General features: G+C 32.3%; 1 protein-coding gene across 1 annotated transcript in view; it reads right to left on the reverse strand.

The window, feature by feature from the left end:
* Positions 1 to 22,365, reverse strand: part of LOC146532095 (uncharacterized) — a 51,211-nt gene that overhangs the window by 19,519 nt on the left and 9,327 nt on the right. The window contains exon 2 of the mRNA XM_085197058.1: positions 17,509 to 17,545. The gene's annotated coding sequence lies outside the window, so the exon portion shown is untranslated. The remainder of the gene's footprint in view (positions 1 to 17,508; positions 17,546 to 22,365) is intronic.

Consider the following 22,365-nt stretch of genomic DNA (forward strand, 5'->3'; position numbering starts at 1 on the left):
CTTATATAATAATACTATAATATAGAATCGTAAAGTTTATCGACATTATAATGAAATTGGGATCGTTCGGTCGATGATCGCAGGTTTAAATACCACGGCGGGCATATTTAGAGATACTTAAGGCATTCGTTAAAAAAAAATTAAGTGTCACATTCGCACATGTGTGTAAAAAAAGATATCTAATTGTCAAAATTTCACGACGCCGTTACAATAAGTTTTGGCTAAAATTTCCAATATATTTCAACATATTTAGTTTCAATAGCAACTTGGGTGTTTATTCGTTTAAAATAAGGGCTCTGGCCTCCCAGAAGGCTTACATTAAAAATATTTAATATTTTTTAAATGTTGGTAGTGCTTTTAATGCATTCAGGATAAGTACTGCTTCCTTTTTAAAAAAATATACGAGTGTCTGTTTGTTAGATGTCTGCTTCATTATACTAATTTAAATTTTACTATGGTTTATTGTATGGTGATGAAAAAGGCTAACAATAATTTATTTTATTTTATAAAACAAACTATACTCTACTTTTAAAGGTTGTTTTGAAGCTAGTTGTGGCACAGGGGCACAAATGTGTTATGGGTTCGATCCCCACTCGATGATATGACATATTTAATGACACCAAAATTCGACGAAAATTGGGGAACAGAGTGTCTTAACATTGTGCTCCTTCTGCCTACCCGGGAAAATGGGGAATACAACGTAAAGCTAAATATTTACATATATTTCAAAAACTAGTAATAATTTATTTGCTAGCGATTCAATAAAAAAGTTACATCTCAAAAACATAAATATAACAACCGTAAGTAGTTACGTTACTTATATTATTAATTCAAATCTTAAATTTCACGATATTTTTATTAGCAAATAAAAAAAAAAACCAACGCAACCAAATATCGAACTACATACTTCCAACGAATTTTAGTGAATCATTGTCACTAATTCCATTCAAATAAAATTGAACCTATAATAAGATTAAATAAAAAACGTATTTCAATAGTCGTAAGAATTTAATTGAAAATATTGAGATGTAATTTAGAGCCATCAATCATTATGGGAATAGTTAGTTTTGGACACAATGGCTTTGTGTTGATGTTACTTACATGTTGGAAAGCGATCGATCATTAACAGACAAGTCTCATTAATCTGACTTTAGTACGTGTTTATTGATATTTAGAGGTATATTAGTTGAAATGAATTAATTTCTTAGTAATTAAGTCTATGTAAAATTAATATGTAATAATTATTTGATAGGTCTCCATTCTGCTAGCATTGAAAGGGCATGTCTATTGTAAGGTTTTCTAATTATAATTGGAAAGAAAAAAAAATGTAGTAGTGAATCATTTTCATTTTTTATTAATCTTATAGATTAATAAAAAATCTTTGTTGCATTTAATCACTGTTTTTTTCTCAATAATCAGAAATATTTTAAAGGCCAGTCGTGGCGCAGTCAAAAGCGTGCAATATAAGAGCGACAGGTTGTGGGTTCGATTCCCGGTCGAATTGAAATATTTTTTTTTCAACGAATTTCATACAGATGCAGATGCAGAAAAATCGATTCATAAACACTTATTCCTTTGAACGCGTTGACTAAAAACTTATATAATTATATATTTGATATTAATTTCAGCCAAACGCCACCTCCACACAATCCCGAGATAAATTATCTTGACAGACGGACAACAAAGTGATCCTGTAAAGGTTCTTTTTTACCCTTTGAGGTACGGAACCCTAAAAAAATGCCTATATAAATAAAAAACACATAAAATTGACTATTACATACTTGATTAGTATCACATGTCTCACATATCATGTCATTAATATCACATGTCACATAAATTAATTACTTTTGATTACAATATGAAATAACTAAAAATACAACGTAAGTACATTTTCCTTCTTATGATTAATGATAAGATAAGATAAGAATAAGAAAAAAAACAATTAATTCTGAATACTTCCCTCAAGTACTTCCCAATCAAAAAATCTTAAACTAACTAACTGTAAATTAATTTCCAATACAATACATATATTGGCATTGTCTCTAGAACTAAAGACATCGTGTGAAACGTTCCATCATGAAGTACTGTCAGCGATTTGTGACAGCAAGTCTTATTATTGCATTCGATTGTGACTATTAACTCAATAGAAATAAGAGTTAATTTCCTTTGTAATATATAATGTTATTTTCCAAGTAGCGTCGGCACATCAATTGTCAATCGTTTGGGGCCGCATTGCGGACGAGGTTCCCATGGACGATTTCGCATAGATACGTGACACCGCGACTTGTTATGAGAGCGCAATTTTAGCGGTAAGTAGGTTCGATTATTAATAGTGCTTGGTAAAATTTCTACTTTTACGTTCAAGGCAACAGGTAATGTTGATTGAAGTTAAATTTTAATTTAATAAAAATGAGGCCAGTAGTGTAAAGGTGACAGATTGCGGGTTCGATTTCCACTCGAATATTGAAATACATATTTAATATTTCTATTTTCTTCGCTCCAGTGTCGAGGCAAAGCGCGGCGTTAAGTTCTACCACTCAACACTCAATCTCCCAGAATTCGGTGGAAAACGGCAAACGAAGTATTTAACACTAGGTTCCCTTTGCCTACCGTGCTGTTTGCGGTATACAGCGTGACGCAAAAAATGTAATAATATGTAATTTCAATATAAGTATAATGTATAATTATAAAGCTAAATAAATAAAATTGTATATAAATCTCATAATGTGATATTTGATCCTCACTCCAGTACCGTTCTGCACTTAAACGGTTCTCGTGTTGATGTAGTAGCGTCTGCTATTCATATAACAAAAAATAATATTATTTTAAAATTATATTTTACAAATTATCTTTTTTCTTTTTTTTTCAGCTTCACGCTGTATCACGCATGTAGCAGAGTAGGCAGGAGCTTAGTGCTAAAATTCTCCACTTTCCGCTGATTTATGGAGGAATTGGGTTTTAAGTGGTGGAACACCTTGATTCTAAGGTATTTTTTTGGTGATTTCAACCCATCATATAAGTAAATATTAATTAAAAAATCGTAAATTAACATCGATATCGTTAAATATATCGATTTATGTTGTTTTCATCAAGTTTTGTCTTGAAAGCTTCTTAAAGTTTAATGGATTTGTTTATCCCTCGATTAAGTGGTTCGCTTTTTATGTGAATTTAATAAAAATATCACACCGTAAGTGTTAATGAGCCAATATGGGGGTATATTACTAAAAATTTATTTCCTTCATACTAATATGTGGATACATTATAAAATGTAATGTGGATTTTTAAATTTATGGCGATCGTACGTAGCTCCTTAATGAAATAAATATAAATTATATTACACTTTTACAGGATCATTTCATAAAGTTAAACAGTATTAATTTTAGATGATATAGAATTGAAAAAAATAATGGAGATTAGAATTATAAAAGTAATTCTAATACAACTTATTTTTTTAACGTGTCAAGAGCTTATTTGTTTTTAGCTTTATCAGGGAAGAAAGTAGTGTTAGGACACTCTGTTCCCCACTTTCCTACTAGTTTTTGAAATATTTTTCGTATTTATTTTATCATTAAAACATATTTTGATAAGATATATTAAAAAATATTTTCAAATGCGTCTTGTTTTAGTATTCAAGAATTATTAGAGGTATTGAATTCTAATCTTCAAGCATATATTACATATTTTAGATTAAAATATTAAATTATTCTAGTTTTAATTATTCACGATACTAATATTATTATTTGCATTTTTCCTCAATAATAAAATATTTTAAATGTGGCTAATGACCGATACTAATATAATATTTTACGGTTGCGACAAATATAACTTTCGAAACATATAAATGTAACGTTAAAATAACACAGGGAGCCATTAAGCATCACATCTTTATTTACAATGTTCAATATACAATTTGAACAGAGATGGACGAATATTTTATTACTATTGATAAAAAAAAAACTATTAAAAACATGTAAGTATTTAAATGTTAAAAAGCGTTCACGCTGTATCCCTCGTATAGCAGGATAGGAAGAGGAAATATAGTGCCTAAGACACTCTGTTGCCTATATATATAATTACATATGAAATACGATAATTAGATAATTTTTGAACTCATCGTAGTGCAGTGGTATCTACAATGTCTGACCAAAACTAACGTATGTATGGATTTTCATTAATCATATTTTTTAACTTCACACTGTATCTCGCACGTAGCAGGGTAGGTAGAGAGAGTTTAGTGTTGAGACATTCCGTTTCCCACTTCCAATCGAATTTTAGAGGCATGACACCAGATCAGGCTTGACACCAGAGCGAAAATAACAAAATATTAAATATTTCATTTTCCTCGAATGGGAATCATACCCACTACCTATCATGTTTAGGTACATTGACACCCCTTCTCTTTTTCCCTTTCCTCTTAGCTCTCTCTTTTGCCCCTTCTGCCAGAACTGATGGTTAATAACAAAACCGTAAAAAATCACGTTTCAACAGACATACTCATCCACTTTGATTTTCTAGTATTATCATATTAAATACTCTTACATAATTATAAAACCAGTTAACACTTGTCGAACTCGTTAACATCGCACCGGACAAACAACATCGGCGCCTAAAGGACTTCATCGATGAAAACACGCGTCAGGTCTCAGGATATCCTTTAGCGATACAAGTTTTTAAATAATTTCTCTCGACAAGACAAGAATAAGCGGGATGTTAATAATTATTATATGTAGATATGTATAAAAATAACAATTATAAATAGATTTCTTTTATAGGTATTTAGTGTTTATCGGGCTTGCAATAGAAACTAATGATAGGATATGCTTAAATAAATTTTTAGTCTTATATATTGCTTACTCTACCGTGTCCAATATTGAATGTAAGTAATTTAAAGTAAATGAACATTCAATGAATTGTCAAAATAAATTGATTAAGTCCATTTTTAGGGTTCCGTTCCTCAAAAGGTAAAAACGGAACCCTTAATTACCTGTTCGTCTGTCAAGATAATTTGTGTCGAAATCGTGTGGACGTCACGCTAACATTAATATTAAATATTCAATTCTTTAGTCCTTTGACGCACAGACAAAAATGAAGCTTAAATAAGTCAACGCAATCAATAGATACGAGCATTTACGCATCGATTTTTCTGCATTTTGTATGAAATTCCTCGTGTAATAAAAACCTAAGGATTACGTCCCATGGATCTAAAATTGAAAATAAAGTTTTGGAATATTTATGGGTTTTATATGATTATAGAAAAATATCAATACAAACTTATATTTGTAGTTCATTTAATACAAAATGAGTGCATATGTTTGCAAACTTAAGTTTGTCTACTTTTATAAGTTATCCCGTTATCTTACGGAACCCTTCGTGGGCGTGTCCAACTCCCACTTGACCGTTTTCTTCATGACTTCTAGTATAATGTAGTGACTAAAACTTTTTATAAGTCTTTTTAAATCTTTTTATTAACTCAACATCAGTTTATTGATTCTCTCAATTATGCAACCGTATTAGATGATCAAAATCCTGGTGGTCTAAAAGCGCTTAAAAATTTGTAAGTAGTAATCAAAAAGATATTTAAAAAAGCAGTAGAGGTTAAAAGAAATTACAATAGTGAAAATTGCATAATGATAAGAACACAATTTAGTCCGCTCAAGCGGGCGAAACCGCGAACGAATTACTAGTTATAAATAAATTTGTCAGTTTAGAAGATACGTAATTTTGGCCATCAAGTAAACAGGCGTGTCAGACGTTAGTTTTCGCTATGTGGGGCTATTGTGCGCTGACGGGTTTGTCAGGCTTCGCCGGAACGACAATGACCATCGTTAGGTACACCACATGGCCCCCTGACCCGCGGTTAGTGGAATCTCTTTATGAAACCCTCGCTTGATTTTTGGAACGCGGACCAGAAACGGTTGTTATTATGAATGCTTGAAGCGAAAAAATGATGACAATTTAAAAATATATTCTTTAGAATGTCATACTTATCTTTTACTAGAGAATGTAATGTGGTATATACATTACATTTTTTTATGAAAATGCTTAATATAGTTTTTTGTAATATATCTAGCTGTAAATAAAATATTTTTGTTCTTTTTTTGTAGCTTCACTATGTATCCCGCATTTGGCAGGGTAGGTAAAGGGAACCTGGGAACCTAGTGCTAAGATACCCCTATTTTTCGCCGAATTTTTAAGGCTGTATGGCGGAACTCAACGCCGCTCAATAGGACCCAAAACCTACTTTATGTTCCTGCACCACAATTAGCTTTAGATTTTAAAATCAAAACAATATTTTATGTATAAAAGCAGCACAAAAAATAGTATTTCAACTTGCACTGTGGGATGTCCAAGTGGTTTTGACAACGCTTAAATCACATGTCAGTAATAATATTTAACATTTTCATGAATTCCTCATATCTTCTGGAATCCCTTCCAGATTATTTACTGAATTTACAATAATATATATATCTGACATAGTAAAATTGAAATATTTTACTAAGATATTTAAAACCTGGTGCCATCTTGTTCTTGATGGCTTCTTGTTCTTATGGTAATATCAGAGGAATGAGACCACCGCACTCGCTCTTTGTACGCCGCCGGTATCTATCGGTCTATTAAGATGTGCTAACAATGGTTTCCCGCGACGCTACCGGACTCTAAACCACCGATTTATATCTTACTGTTAAAGTTAGAGACCTGTTAGTTTTATTGTTTTAAACTATGAATTTTTGAGTAGAATGTGAGTTTGTAGACTTAGAAAGATATAGTTTTAGATTATACGAATGAAATACATAAAATAAGAATAGAACATAATGTGTTTTGCTTACGGAAGAAATTTACTTTGCCCGATAGAGATCCACTACACTTTATTGCTGCTACCTATCTAGCCCTGAACTGGCTAATTACCTACTTGAAGAAATCGATTCATAATCTTATTTAAAATATAAAATTTTAATTATTTTATTCAATAGTGAATTATAATTAGGCCTATATTGAATCATATAGGTATGTATATATATCGTGGTGCAGTAAACGGGACGGCTGTGGGTTCGATTCCCACTCGGGGAAACTAATTGTTATTTATTAATATCTTCATATCATCGTTGAGCTCCGCCATTTAACACGCAACACCTCGAAAAATCGTCGAAAAATTGGTAACGGAGAGTTTTAACACTAGGTTCCCTCTGGCAAGCCTTTAATACGCGGGATATAGCATAAATCTAAAAAAAAACAAATCCACAAAACACTATAAAATCTTGCTAATCGAGCCCGAGCGTCTCTATAGCATTAATGATAAATTCGTCTCGCTTTTGAGTTTAGTTACGTGTCGATATTAGCGATGTTCGTGTAACGGACGGACGCGCGTATTGCATCGAAACTGCGAATATAGTGTAATCTTTGTGATTGCGCACGCACCGCCGACGTGACACCGACCAGACCAGACCAGACCAGAGAGAGAGAGAGTATAGACACCGGCATTCTCTAAATCACTTATTATATCTTAATTTGATGCATATTATTGCTATTATGCGAGATTACAGCTAATATCTATATCTGAATGACTGACTCAGATATTTTGGTTTTAACCTGGGTAGACGTACATGTGGTGACCTTAACATGGAAGAAAAAGAACTAACGTAGCCTAAGGTGTTGTCCAAATTTAATTGTAAAAAGCCTGTACAATACATATTTGATGTAGAAATAAAGAAAATAATAAAGCTTTCTATAAAATTATATCTCGAATCGAATAATATTTAATCTTATTTTTATTAATTATTTTTAATTTTAATGGAATTAGTTGTGAACACAGTTAGATTCTAATAGGTTATTTAACTTTAAGAGATTTGTTATAAGAGGAAAAAGTTGTTCAGTCACAGTGATTTACAAGCAATTAGAAGAAATAATTGATATATTCGATACAGTAATCTTATGTAATATGGAATCTCATTGTATTCGTAGTATTGCCATACTCAAATAATAAAAGCTGGATGTATTCTAAAGTGCCATATTACAATGGGAGCAAACCAATTATGTTTATATTTTATATATTTTAGAAAATAATGAAGTGAATGTTATTTAAAACATATTGTTTTATTTTTATATTAAAATACTAGTGGACCCGAACGCGGCTACGCCCGCTTGAACTATACGAATATTTATTAATATATTTATGAAATTATTGTCAGTTTTCAATAGAGAGATGCGTTAAGCAAGCTCATTTTGGTTGACGTTTTCTAACAACAAACTTTACAAATCGTTGCTTAGCAACGGTCGCATAGCGACGGTTGATGTTAACATGGCAGAATAAATTGCATGTCAAATTAATAAGTATTTTAATATATTGGTATATATCGATAATATTACAAATATGAGAAAAAAAAATATCCTATGTTCATCCCGAGACCCTCAAGTATCTCTATATGAGTATTTTATCACAATTAAATTAGCGGTTTGGCCCTGATTGCGTAAAAGACAGACAGACAGAGTTACTTTCGAATTAATAATATAGGTATGGATTATAAAATTGTTTTTTTTTAATTGATGAATATTATATAGATTATGCTTTCAACAATTTCATCGGCAGGTAATATCAAACGCTAAAGAAACACAGTATTTTCTATAATAAGTGTCCACTATTAACGTAATCAGAGATAGACAGATATTACATACACGTACGGAACTTAATAAGCGGGCGCATAGCTATAAAATGATACTATAGTAAAATGTATGATTAAGTCTTCATTGCTGCTTAGTTATAAATGATGGTATACAAAGAGACGAGTCATTTATAGTATTAAAATATTTATATTTAAATTAAAAACGTGTGTTCGTTGCAGAAATTACTAGTTAAATGGAAATCTACTATCATTTGCTATGGATGATATTTAGACAACAGTATACTTTAGTATTTAGCCTATTGCTTTAACGCTGTATCCCGCAGACAGTAGGTAGAGGTAACCTAGTGTTAAGATATTTTGTTCTCCAATTTTCGCCGAATTTTTCGAGGCATTGCGTATTGAGTGGCGGGACTCAACGCCGGACTTTTGATGTGTTTTGATGTGCCAGAGCAAAGAAATGAAAATATTAATAAATAATAATTTATTCCCTCGACTGGGGATCGAATCCACAACCGTTGCATTACAGTAACACCCCTGCGCCACGACGCGACGGCCTCTTCCAATCCACATTGGTAGCATTTATATATAAAAAGTACTCTCTTTGATTTTTTAAAGGTTGTCACTATTAAAAAAACATCATAACTTCTTCAAAAGCCAAATCCCCTACACCTGTTTCAAATAAAAAAAAAAGTATGTCGAGTCGTCTCTCAAATAAAATATCAATCAATTCAAATATGGCGGCACGCACGTCGATTATTTCCTTTCCCATTGTAATACAGTGACCGTTTGACCGTTTAGTATGTAACGATTTTGAACCTTGTTCCAAACAAAATTATATTATTAATAACCTAACATACCTATGGTGCTCTATGAAAATAACATTAATAGGATAAGTAATACGTAATTGTTGATTTGAATTTCTTGACCCCAATATGGAAAAAACCAACAAATGATGACTCGTAATAACACGTCTGAAGCAGCCATTAGGCATTAGTATATTTATTTTTTAAATAAACTTCGTGTCTTCTAGTGAAAGACGGTAGCAGTTAGATACGAGGCTTTTATGATAATAAATAATTTGATATTATTATTTTTGTATGGAGACGTGAATAAATTTTGAAGTAGAAGCTTTACTCGTAAGTGCAGACTTAATTTATAAATGTATGGCGTTAGATTTATAATTTTAGGCATAGTGAATTTGGGACTCTAGTGTTTAGACACTTCGTTTCCCCACTTTCCGACGAATTCTGGAGGTTGCATGTTGAATGGTGGAACCCAATGTCGCCTTTTGACTCGTTACCAGATCGAAGAAATTGAAAATATCTTTTTTTTTTATGGAAAACGACAAGACGTATATTGTCAATTTTCCCAGGACGTCTACTCGTAGTAATTAATGATGCATATAAAGGACTTAGGTGGATGTAGATTTCTTTATATAACTAGTTTGTACTAGGGGTGTCATTTAGATTAATATATATACATATAATATAGCTTTTAGATTTGGCACATTCGATTCTATTTGAGTAAAAAATTGAAACAAGAAGTTGCAGTTCTCATTTTCTATAACTTTTCGAATATTTTTTACTGTAGGTATGCTATTTGGCTATAAGTTCATTTTAATATAGAAAAAAAAATTAAAACTACCTACACAAATACAGCTTAATCATTATTAAATTAATTAACATAAACAATTTAAGAATATTACTCAACGTATAAATGACGCAAAGGAAATAACTGTAGTTACTTTTTTAAACATGTCAGTTTCAACTTTTTTCTATTATTATTTATCAAATCAAGCTGAGGTCCTTTGTCGCACAGGGATACTAGCTTTCAAATTTAATATTTTCATTTCCTCGCTCTGGTAACGAGGCATAAGCGCGGCGTTAAGATCCGCCACTCAACACACAATGCCTTCAGAATTCGGAGAAAACTAAAGAAGAGTAATACCCTAAAGAGTACAGACTGCGGAGTCTCTTAATCTTGGGTTCCCAGGTTCCCTCTGCCTACAGCGTGATGTTAAAAAATATATACCTATATTAAAATTATTAGTTTTTTTTTCTACATGCTTATTAGTTTTATTTCTTTAACAAACCTATAAGTTAGGCTTATATGAAATCATCAAAGGTTATAATTGCGACTCCGTCGACGCGTATACACGACCAGTAATAACTTATTTAGAATGGTAATAAGTTTGTTGTGATATATTGTTGGTACTGTTGGTGGAATGGTTAATTTTATTTCTTATATTCTTTTTTAGTTTCCGATATTTAAGATCCGATTTCCATTTTAAGTTTTACGATGTATCCTGCACACAGCAAGGTAGGCAGAGGGAACCCGGGAACGTAGTGCTTGTCCAAGTACTTCCGCTCCTCATTCTCTGTCGGATTCTGCAGGCAATGTGTCCAGTGGCGAGACCACGTATTGCTTCATTCACACCAGAGTGTTTCTATAATTTTTCATGAATATATTAAATATTTCATTTTCTCTAGCAGGAATCGAACCCACTACCTGTACCGTTTACAGTCACATAATGTCTGGATTTCAGATCTTATTTAAACTAAAATAATTTACAAAATCCACTTCATTTAAAATCATTGAACTGACGACAATTTTCAGCATTAATTTGCAAATATTAATTACAAATTCATCTACCATATTCTATTAAATAACAAAAAACATTACCAAACAAATATACCCTATTAAAATGAAACGAGCATGTGTTGAAATTGACTATTTAGCTCCAGAGGAAGTCTAAAACACAGTTTGTGTTTACCCTGTTATTTTATACAGATAATTCTAAGGTTATGCTGTGAACTAATGTATACGTAACCAAGATCGTTAAGCCATCTGATCCATTATCGTGGACTGATAAATTAATGCGAGCTCACTTCTCTATCACTAACAAGGTGCTATAATCATTTTATAAATAACGAGTCCTGGAATCGAACCTCGTACCTCTACGTTCCGAAATTTGCAATTAAATGTTTATGCAGAAAGATTGTAAGAAAGTTTTTTTTAGGTTCACGCTGCATCCCGCACGTAGCACTCACTTTCTATCGATTTCTGGAGACATTGCACGTTCAATGCCGCGTTTTACCAGAACGTCTTCGCTCTGGTAACAAGGCAAAGAAAAGCGGTAGCGGCGATGAATGAAAATATTAAATATAGTAATTTCTTCAAGTGGGAATCGAACCCACAACCTGTTGCGTTTATATTCGACGTTTAACCTCTGCGCCACAATTAGCCTCTATCATCTAATCTTTACACTTTTTTATTACATATATTTTCACAATGCAATTATTGTACAGACGATAAAGCGAAAGAACTAGGTCTTATAACAAATACCGTACCATCCCTTGAACTTTCATAGCAATTGTCTCTCAACTTTAAATTTGACCCAAAAATGACCCAAAAATTATTTACCAACACACAAGAGGTTAGATTATTAGATAAAGTATTTATTCGGTCATTAACAATAACTGTCCGCGTCAAGCCTTATGAGGTGTACAATAATAGTCAATAGTACAAGATGGTTCTAGCAATCAACAAAAGACAACACTTGTTTTGCTTAGATACACAGATAGCTTCACGCTTCACGCTGTATCCCGCACACAGCAGGGTAGGCAAATGGAACCTAGTGTTAAGTCACTCCGTTCCCCATTTTGTGCTGAATTTTTCGTTTTAAAACTTATTATTTATTTTACTTTTAATACAATATAAAAAAAATCGCTTTTCACTCTAATGGCTGACAGATAAAAAAAAGACGAATTTACTAATTGTAGAAATCTGTGTATTTGTTAGTCATTTCATTGGAGAATATTCCTAAATTCTTAGGAGAACCTCAAAAAACGAGAAATTATGTTTTACAAACAAAACTAAAAAAGATAGAATGTAAACAAAGTAGCAGGCGACAGCTCGTAATAATAAATTATGAATGAATAATAACGAAAGAAAAAGAGAAAAAGCATATAAAAAAACAAATAAATCTGGTTTACTTTTGAAGTGCTGGAAGTTGGAATATATTTTTTGTATGAACAGCCATGCAAATAGTTTGGCTACTTTAGTAAAGAATCCAGTTACCGTTACTTAATCTGTTTTAACCATAAAAGTCAAGTAATGCTAACTTGCTATAAGAAAGTATCCGTTCTTTTAGAAAAGTGCTCAAATCTCCGTCGCGCAGTGTTTACGTGCTTGATCGAGTTTTGTCGTAGAAAGTAAGGGGACGAGTTCAAATTGCCGCATTAGAGGAACACATGGCAAGCGTGCAAACGGTAATTTTATTTGCAATTCAGTGTCATCTGGTGTACGTAATTGTGATAGCTGGAGGTACCTCCGCATCACGAGCAATGTGAAATGCAATCAGCTTACATTGGTTTCACTTTGCTATACCATTTTTTTGTAATAAATAGAAATTTTATAAATAAATCAAATAAATCAGCTTCACGCTGTATCCCGCACATAGTAGGGTAGGCAGAGGGAACCTAGTGTTAAGACACTCCATTCCCCACTTTCCGCCGAAATCTGGAGACATGGCGTGTTGAGTTGCAGAACTCTACGCCGCGCTTTTGCCTTTATAAATAAAACTATACAATTACTTTAATTACAGTAATTTTAATGTCATATTAACAATTTATTACACATTTGCATATAATTAGTTGCTAATAAATATACCTATGGCACCAGTAGGTGTATTACCCTCGATAACCACAGCACATTCTGCATCAGAAGGGCCTCTCGAAGACTGGCCAGCAAGAAAGTGTCATTAATCAATGAACGCACTCACACTATCTAATCGGAATCCAATTTGAATCTTAATCAAAACGCCAACAAAAACTATTTTTGCAGATAAATAGCAAAATCACAGGACAGCCGCGGCGACTGCGAATAACCAGAGCTTGATTTATCATTCTTCTCCATCAAGCGATAATCAAAGATCCATTACCAGGTTTTCATTATATGAGAACAATTGCTGCAGTACACACTACTTCGGCGCTTTTAGAATTGACCTTCTGGCCTCCATTTCGTGTTGACTGACCCAAGACCCCGAATTTGAGAGGACCAAAATCTATACAGGTTGAAATTTGCAAATCATCGTCCAATACGAGAATCGAAGCCCCGATACCAATGGAATGTTGATGATATAAATTCCTTTATATTTATATGAACGAGGTACGTAATGATACCGGCTCTAACTATAGCCTCGACCATTTCCTTCTACGACGTAGTTGGATCTGGTCAATTATTCTTCATTGAAGAGATGGATTATGTGAAAAAACCGCATACCGTGATGCGCACGCGCCACTGATTGCTTTTATCCGCTGTCCCTTTCTAATGTTATTGTAGAGTTGTTTTATTATATTCAAATAATACTATCGATGTACTTTAATATTATACGACGATTCAATGGTATTACACCATGGTGTTATAATAAACGCCATACAAAATTTGTAATAAGTTTATGTAGACTTACAATTTACAATTTCTATGTGATATTAACTTTTACTATGAGGTAAAATTGAATAAACCAGGTGGACCGACGACCTTAAAAAGACAGCGGGAATCCGCTGGATTCACACAGCGCAGGACCGGATGGAGTGGCGAGAATTAGGGGAGGCCTATGTCCAGCAGTAGACGTTGAAAGGCTGATGGATGGATGGAAAATAGAGTATATGATTCTTCATATGGTCTTAATAAAAAATAATAAAAAAAAAAACTTTTTATATGAAATGATCGTCTATTTAAAAACCTAGTAGCGTCTAGTATGAAAAATCTATAATAGTTAAACCAGGAGGAAACATCTCATTATATTCTAATAGTTGGTTAGCACTTTACGCAATATTATTTTTCTATTCATATAATTATAGTTACTCGAAGATTTCTTCTGAAAATTGCCATCTAGTTTTACTGTTATGTTTTTAATTATAATTAGCTATGGCCGTAGTTTATATATACAGATTTAGATTTACTTTTTATGTTAAAATAACTGTTATTATAATAGATTGTATTGAAAAAGAGACAAAAACTACTTTACTTGTTCAAGCGATACCAGTAGGGAATTATGCAATTTTTTTTTACGTTACGCGTCCGCACATCTCGCAGGATAGAGGGAACTTTCTTACATAAGTACATTCATAAGTAAATGACCTAAACTTTTATATTGAATATTAAATAAACGACTGAATTAAAGAAATGAACCCAGAATTAAGGCCAGACGTGGCTTAGAGGCACAAGAGTGTGACTGTAAACACGACAGGTTGTGAGTTCGATTCCCACTTAGAAAAATGAAATGATTAATATTTTTATTTCTCTCCGCCATTCAACACGCATCGCCTCCAGAATTTAACGGTAAATTGGGAACAGAGTTCCTATCATCCCTCTGGCTACCCTGCCCTGATCTGAGCGGGATACAGTGGGAACCCAAAAAAAAGAATTAAAAAATAAACCAGTAAAACCAGTCTAGAAGTAGCTTCTAGCTCTAGCTTCTAGATCCATGGACGACGTCGATCGCGTGCCCAGGTTTATGCGTTGCTAATGCCTTACTATTTGCGGTTGGACACACTTAGATTATATATAACGTAATAGTCTATCATAGCCTCGTAGGGTATGAGTTAGATACTATCGACGACTTCTGGATAATAACATACATGTTAGAGATGTTTAGCGATTCAAGTTTTTACTTGAAAAATTTTATATAGGTAGACGTTTAATGATAAAAGTGATTTAAAAATCAATGATATTTTATCGTTTTTTTGGTCTTCTTCTATTTGATATATGATTTTATCGCCATAGGTCCCAGCAGGATAAGCAAAGGGGACCTAGTGTTAAGACAGTCGTTTCCCAATTTCGAATTTTGTAGGCATTGTGTGTTGACTGGCAGAACTCAAAGCCCCGCTTTGCCTCGACACCAGAGCGAAGAAATGGAAATAAAAATGAAAATAAATATTTCACTTCCTCAAGTGGGGATCGAAACCACAACCTTCGCGTTACAGTCACACCCTTGTGCCCCTGCGCCAAATGGGGAACCGAGTGTCTTAACACTAGGTTCCCTCTGCCTACCTTGCCGTGTGCGGGATACGACGTGAAACTGATTAAATTATATAACGATAATATCATCAAAAATCTACATTTCAATATTTAAATCGAAAGAACATTATGATTGCCATATCCACAATAGAGAATAGAGAATTCCAAAGAGTTGCATATGATGACCAGCTTATAAATAGACCTTTTATCGTACCCAGTAGCTCGGATAGCGCCCGAGATGATGGATTGCACTCACCAGTTATTAAGGTCATTGTAGGCAAAAACAACATTAAAACGTAGGGTCTATAGAATTTACTGGGATTGTATGTATCTAATAAGGCATTCTATTTCTTAGATATGGCTTATCTTTTGTGATATCCTTGTTTGAGATATTGTAAATTAGATATAACTGTATTCATAATTTTCTATTATTACTTCACACTAAAAAATGGAGAATATTTTGGAGAAACTGTCTAACAGCAGGTTAGACAGTTTCTCCAAAATATTCTTAATATATTACCATTAAGCTGAAAAACTAAATATTCTTTATATTTTTGTTGTATCTCAATTTTAACTTTTAATTATTATTAAAATATTCGTTCGTATCTCATAATATTTAAATTTATTTAATGCTTTAATATTAATATTAATAATTCAGTAATTAAATTAACAAATTTTTCTTTCTTGCCCCAAGTAGGAATCGCTATTTTTCCTTTGTTTAAACAAAATTTAACTAAAAACAAATAGAAATAGCTATAACTAGATCCAGCCCACACGAACCCATCAGGAACGGTTTAAAACCGTCAATCATTCACAACGATAACTTCAACTACCATTTGTTCTATTGAAATCAGTTGTTCAAGTAGAACCGGTTCGATTCCATGTCAGAATGCTCAGTCAACTATGCAATCTCTAAGGGAATAACTAGTCATATTGCTGGTTCAAGTTAATTTATTTTATGATTAATTATCTTATTTATATTAGTAATTTTGTATTTTGTTTCTTATGTACGGAGTATATGTAAATAATTATGTCATATATTTCAATTAGGATTTTTTTAACGTATCCATACCTATATTATAAATTCGAAAGTAACTCTGTCTGTCTGTCTGTCTTTTACGCAATCAGGGCCAAGCCGCTAATTTAATTGTGATAAGATACTTGAGGGTCTCGGGATGAACATAGGATAATTTTTTTTCTTATATTTGTAATATTTTCGACATATACCAATATATTAGAATATTTATTAATTTGACATGCAATTTATTCCGCCATATTAATAACAACTATCGCTATGCGACCGTTGCTAAGCAGCGATTTGCAAGCTCATTTTGGGTGTTGTTAGAAAACGTCACCCAAAATGAGCTTGCTTAACGCATCTCTATATTAAAAACTAAAAATAATTTCATAAATATATTTAATAAATATTTGTATAGTTCAAGCGGGCGTAGCCGCGTTCCGGTCCACTAGTTTGTTTATATAATAAAACAATTAAATATTTTCCTATTTTATTGTAAAGTATGTCTTATGTTATATGTTTTGATGGTGGAGGTGATGTATGATTTAATATTATTATAATAACATAAAAATAAAAAAAAAATAAAAAAAAATAGCTTCACGCTGTATCCCGCACACAGCAGGGTAGGCAGAGGGAACCTAGTGTTAACACTCCGGGACACTCCGTTCCCTACTTCTCAATCTTTATTGTTGCTACAGTTGATATCTACTTCCAATTCCTAATTTAGAACAAATTTATAAAAAATATTATTATTTTTAACTGACTTCTGTAAGAAAAGGAGGTTATCAACTCGTCTGTATTTTTTTTTCGTCATTAGAATAATAAATAATTTATAACAAAGCAACTCACCTTACATCTTCATTGTGTTTTTTGTATCCGTTATTACCTGCGAATAAAAAAAACTTAAATTGAATGTGAAATTCAATAAATTATAGTATAAGTGAAAAAATGTAAGTGTAAGAAGCTAAGATTTTTGGTATAATTGACAGTTGATCAATTTCTAACTACATTATTGCTTCTTAATAATATTTAACTTCCGTTCTCCACTTTCTCTCCTCTTACTTCGGTGTTTCAACTATTCTATTTGGTGGTCTCTCTGTATGGATTTTGGCGGATATCCACGTATTTTATTCATAATAGTCCAAGAAAAGCGGGAGTGGAGTCAGAAATTAATATTTTTAAAGAAATTCATATATTGCTATGAATAAGGAATGAGATCGTAGTGCCGTAGGAACACAAGCGTGCAACAGTAAAAACGACGATTGTGAGTTCGATTCCCTCTCGGGGGAATGAAATATTTCATAATTTTGTTTCCTTACTTTGGTAACGGGGCACGGTGGCGTTGAGTGCCGCCACTTAACACGCAATATATAGAGAATTCGGAGAAAAATGGGGAAAGGAAGTCTACCCTACCCTACTACATATATGGGATACAACGTGAAAAACCTACTTAATTAAATAAAAAATAATGAAATATGATTACGAAAAAAATTTGCAAAAACCCAACTAAAGATTTTCTAAAAGAAAAACAAGATCAGGTTAAGAGGCGGTTGAACTTAAATCTAATTTAATAAAAATTATAATACCATTACCGTTACCACCACCACCACTAATATTTGGTTGAACAAAAATCACATATGGTCATTGCGTTAGTTCATTCACTTAAAAGCAATTATATATATTTAGTTGTCTGTAGTCTTTATGGTGAGGGTCTAGAGGTGAGTTTGGGTGGGTTATGACGTGGTTATGAAGCATCAGTCAGACCGATATGGTACGGTGGTCGGCGCTGGAGCGTAGCTTAACTGGCCAAGTACGCTTCTTAGTGGCTTCCTAGTATTTTTAATTTATAAATTGCAAAAATTGATTAATATCTATGAGCGCTATGAGCTCTTTCAAGCCTAGTTGGTTTTTATTCCGTTTTAATAAGGCAAAGTTGTAAATAGCATATACCGCACACAGATGCGCGGGTAGAATGAACCTAGTGTTAAGACACTCCATTCCCCTTTTTCCACCTAAGTTTTGATTTCAGAGGCGTTGCGTGTTGAATGGCGAAACTCAACGCCGTGAAAATATTAAATAGTTATTTTCCTAGAGTTAAGATCGAACCCACAACGTATCGCCTTTACAGTCACACTTTGCACCACTGAGTCTCGACTGGCCTTGCAAAGTTATAAACAGAGAAGTAATTATACGCTATTTTAATAATATATGTAATACTAGCGGCCCGATCGCGGTTTCACCCGCGTGAACTATTATTATTAATTTCTGTCTCCATGACTACGTCCTAGTGACGTCTATGCGAAATTTGAGACTCCTAGCATTTGTAGTAACGAAGTTTCATACAAACTTTCAACCCCAAAAACAACCTCTTAGAAATCGAATATTGCAAATTCCCATCTTAGCGAGCGAGGACGTAGTGTCCTATAAATAACTCCTATGCAAAATTTGAGTTTCCTAGTACATATAGTTTCTGAGATTTCGTGATGAGTGAGTGACCTTTCGATTTTATATATAAAGGTTTTAAAAATATTATTCATTGTTTGTTATATAAATATAGAAAATATTTCAGTCTTAATCTTAAGTATACTTATTCCTATAATAATAAATTACCATGATAATTATTACATAGTACTTAGTGATTAATTCAGCCTGGGTTTCTTAAGTCTCTCCATTTCCCACAGAGTATAAATTTGAAATAACCACAGATAATTTTCTTAAATAGACGTGGTTACCATTATGTCAAAACTAGTTAGCCATGTCATATTTTATCTTTTGGTTTATGTAAAACAAATGTATGCATACAGATAATTAATATTTTTTTTTTGGTTATATCACATATATTTTTAAGTTGTATTATATAATTTTAATAAATTATATTAAGGTAGAAAATATTAAAGATTTTTTTTCTTTTTAATTTAGCTCCAGTAACGATTGGAACCTTTGTTTAACTATTTTAAAACGGTAAGAATTTTAAAGTTCATATAATATACTAGCGGACCCGGACGCGGCTACGCCTGCTTGAAATATAAGAATATAATTTTTATAGAAATATAATTTCAATCTAGATGAAATGCTAAAAGTGACTATTATATTTATTTTCATAAGGATGAATATCAAAATGACGCGGTAACGAACGCGGTCGCGTAGCGACGACGGTTGTTATTAACATGGCAGAATAAATTGCATGTCAAATTAGAAAGTATTTTAATTTATTAGTATACATGTGTAATGTAATGTTATATAGCCTATAGCACTTCTGAAGAATGCAGCTTTCATACAAAACAAAAACAAAGTAAATCGATCCAGTAGATCCAGAGATCTTAGCGTTCAAACAAACAAACAAACAAACAAACAAACAAACAAACAAACAAACAAACAAACAAACAAACAAACAAACAAACAAACTCTTCCGCTTTATTATATTAGTATAGATTGAACAGTAGTATCATAGAAATGAAATAAGTATATATTTAAATTTACATTTTCATTTCTGATATCTAGGCAAATCGCAGCGTTTAGTTCCGCCACTCAAAACTTAATACCTTCAGTATTCTGCCGACTATTCTCAAGGTTTTCTCTGCCTATCCGGCTACAGAGCCGGGATACAACGTGTAACTGATTAATCGATATCATATCATATTTACAATTCCTACTAAAGGCAATAGCGATACTATATCTTAATTAGGCCAGTGCAGGACGGTGTAGATTATATGATAGGTATATTTAATATAGAAGCATGTATTTGGTAATAATCGATAAGCTTTTGAATAATTTAAGTAAAGGTAAATAAAATTGCTAAGTATTCAGTTTTCACGTAAAAGCAATTAAGCTATACTTACTCAAATATCAACGAAAAGAAAACTGTTGTTATTATTTGATATATGAAAATCGGGATGTCCCGCCAAGATCTTGAGATTTTCAGCCCAAAAATTTCATGTCCCGATTATTTTTTTAATTGCTTTAAGTTTTAAATAAATATAAATAAGTATATTTGTAAGTTATGTACAAACACTCTTTGAGACTTAACTGGCCTATAGGGTAAACCAAAACAATATGTTGTCGTTCAAATATACCTGCCTCATGACGTTTTTCCATTAAAATACATTTTACTTTGATATCAATTACCATTGGAGACTGTTTTGGAAACCGAAATAAAGGTATAAACAATAATTATTTTTATCCCGCTTTTGGTGAAATAATCCCGCTTTTTTACCTAAAATGTTTTAAAATCCCGCTTTTCACCGATATAAAATCTAGTTACGGCTGTTCTTTCTATCTCTTTTGAAAAGGCAAATAATCAGTTTACATAGATTACTCACTTTAAATAAATCTAATGTTAATAGTCTTTACTGTTTACCTATATTAGTATTTTACATGCAAACCACGTGCTCTAAATATATTAAGACAGAGGAACGACTATAAATTAAGGTATAAAAGTATATTTACTTAACATTACGTAATCTAGATTTCTCTTGTTATACAAAATTCAGATCACGGGGATGTATTGAAACCTCCCAATACTTTCGTATGTGGTGGGGCTCATACCAATTAATTATATAATCTATTTTCCTGATAGCTATATAGATAAAGATAGATAGATAGGTAAAGAATGATGTCACGAATGCCACCATATATTTACTGAGTTTAAGAGAAAAAAAACGTAGGTTCAACGCGCCCATTTTTTTGTCGTCTATATTAATTAGGATGGATGGCCACGTTTACACAAGATCTTAGAGTCGATCTTGAAGTATTTGATTTTTTTAGCAAAAATGATCCGAATCTATAATTCACGTAAAATCCCGCTATAAACAACACTTTGGAAAGCCTTGTGGCTTGTTGAAACTTTTAAAATGTATTTTTGTTTTACGATTAGTCTTATAGATAGTACTTATTATTAAAATTTACGTTTACTTTATAGTTATTAGTTATTTTACAATGCTATTTTCAGTTATCATTTTATTTTATAACTAGTGGACCCGGACGCGGCTACGCCTGCATCAACTATAAGAATATTTATTAAATATATTCATGAAATTATTTTCAATTCTCAATAGAATTAGTAAGAAAATATAAGCTCAAATAATCACAAAGAATAATAAGTAGATACACATTATTAGAAAAAATTATCTGAGTTATTGTAATGAACTAACAAAAGGATTAAAAGTAACTAAAGGATAGGTATTCTTAATATTAGAAAAAGTACCTAAAGTTTTCCGTGCGTGCGTACACAGATATCGACTCTACGAAATAACTAAACATTTCTCTCTATTAAACAGGATAATTTTAGCGGGCAATATCAAATAAAATAAGAAGAGAATCAAAGTGCATTTTAAATTAATTATAAACAACAAATAAAGTTTGAAAATGTATGAAAATTTATAAAACCGTCAACGTCATCTGCCCATTCGCGTCGGTCATACTCATACTATGCCGCCCGTAGGCTAGGTCATTTGGAATCAGTGACATCTCCTTAATTATTTATTAGAATGTTATATAGTAAACTATAATTTCAATCTAGATAAAATGCTAAAAGTGACTATTATATTTATTTTCATAAGGATGAATACCAAAACGTCGCGGTAGCGGTCGCGTAGCAACGACGGTTGTTATTAACATGGCAGAATAAATTGCATGTCAAATTAGAAAGTACTTTAAAATATATTAGTATATATGTGTAATGTAATGTTATATAGCCTATAGCACTTC

Source organism: Heliconius melpomene, chromosome 14, assembly GCF_056956725.1.
Source record: "Heliconius melpomene rosina isolate 202511_hmr_F chromosome 14, ASM5695672v1, whole genome shotgun sequence".
Taxonomy (NCBI): domain Eukaryota; kingdom Metazoa; phylum Arthropoda; class Insecta; order Lepidoptera; family Nymphalidae; genus Heliconius; species Heliconius melpomene.